This window comes from Aptenodytes forsteri, unplaced genomic scaffold (assembly GCF_000699145.1).
Source record: "Aptenodytes forsteri isolate BGI_AS27 unplaced genomic scaffold, ASM69914v1 Scaffold325, whole genome shotgun sequence".
Taxonomy (NCBI): Eukaryota; Metazoa; Chordata; class Aves; order Sphenisciformes; family Spheniscidae; genus Aptenodytes; species Aptenodytes forsteri.
The window spans coordinates 227,290-229,126 of NW_008795575.1; positions in this window are offsets into that span (position 1 = coordinate 227,290).

A 1,837-nucleotide genomic window follows, 5' to 3' on the forward strand; every position below is an offset into this window, starting at 1 on the left:
TGTTCATGGGAGAGGCAGGGTGGTTTGGTGGCTCTGGGAGGAGAGGAGGGGATGTGGGGGTCAGAGTTTTACCTGGTTCTCAATACCACCTGATACAAAAAAGCAGAACTTCGTTTGGACTTTTCAGAGCTGTCGTGTTGTTCATCCAACCCCTCCCCCATCTTGTACGCATGGGAGGATGCAGGCATGAAGATTTGTGGGAACCAATGTATTTCTTTTTTCCAGATGGGGATTGCCATCAGAAGAGGTAGGCGATTATTGAAAAAGGCATTTCCCCTTCTAGTGGCTACTGATAAAAAGAGCTAGATTTTTTTTTCCACTGAAAAACAAAAGACCACAGAATATATTAGATTTAGTGACCAGAAACAAAGGAGTGAAAAATTTAGACAACTAAATGAATCAGCTGGGGGAAACTTGATTTTCAGATGAAAAGATAAAATTCATTATAGAAAAAATTGCAGTGAGGATGAATAATGAAAATGTTTTTAGGAGAAACTTTAAAAAGAAAAGACCATTCTCCGGCCCTGTCCAGCCTATGAGCTGTGAGCTCCCTGCTCCCTCCTTCTCCCTCCATAAAATAAAGAAACTTTCCCGGATGACCCAGTTGTGTAGATCAGCTCGGCAGTGCTGGGGGGTGAAGACTCATAGGAGGAAACACTCGTTTTAATCTCTGCCCAGGGTCTGTTTGAGTGTAACAGGGATCCTGAGCCAGCGGGAGCTGGAGCAACCTGGTGGCAGCCAAAGTGAGAGGCCTCATTTCCCAAAGACCGCACTTCCTTCTTCAGGCGAAGTTTTTCCCAAAGACTCCAGCATTCGGTTTAATCTGCAAATTATCCAAAACTGGGGTTGGGGGAAAGTCCTCTTTTATCGCATTCCCAGCACGTGCATGGGAAGGCATCCTACAGACTGGAGCTTCTTCTTGCTGACCTGGTCCCCGGGGCTTGCAGAGACCGGGTGGCCGTGCCCGTGTCAGGGTGGTTGGTGGCTGTTGCTGTGTCTGACCCTCAAGGCAGCAGGACGTGATGCACCTTCCTCCCGTGCTGCTTCCCTCTATGGCTCCTTGAGTTAGTGCTGCTCCTGGCTCACCTCGGCAGCCAGTGCTGCCTCCGAGGGTATCTTCCGGCTGTGCTGCAGCGTGAGAAAGCCCTTCAGATACCAAAGCCCTGGGTAAGAAGCCGGTTTCTTCTGGAGAGTCACCCTTTGGCTATTGCCAGCCTTTATTTGTGCCATTTGTGGATGTTGCCAGCCCTCTCGCTGTCTCCTGAAGCCAGCAGATGTTATTGCTACAGACTTGCCTGGTTGGTGGGTTGGTTTTGAACTGAAACAGCTTGGATGACTAAGGCAAAAAACACATTAGCAGCAGAGTCCAGGGTTTCCTTACTGTGGGGGAAGTGAAAATGTCCCCCTGTTGACAGCCCTGTCTTCTCTGGAGGGTCCCTTCTAAAAGTTAATAGTTTGTATCCCAGATTTAGCCTGAATGCAAAAGCATATCCTCACCAGCTACTGCAGTGACTGTTGACGTGAGGCGCTCCAGGAACAAGGAGGAGTTAGCTTTCTGACTTGTGGTGGATGGGAGCAACAGAGGGTGTTGGGATAAACAGGATTAAAGGATTTCGTCCATAAATATGGGATTAAAGGTATCCAGTGCTCTGCAAGAGTCACTCAAACCAAGGAGAGACAAAATAAGTTGTCCAGAAGGGCGCAGCGCTCTGTTTCAGACCAGCCTGTGCGCACACAGCCCTGCACCACCTTACCCGCGTGTGCTGGTGTGGGAGTTGCATCCCTCCCTCCAGCCCCATCTGTCCCTGCCACGGCGGTGCCCACCGGCCCCGTGGTC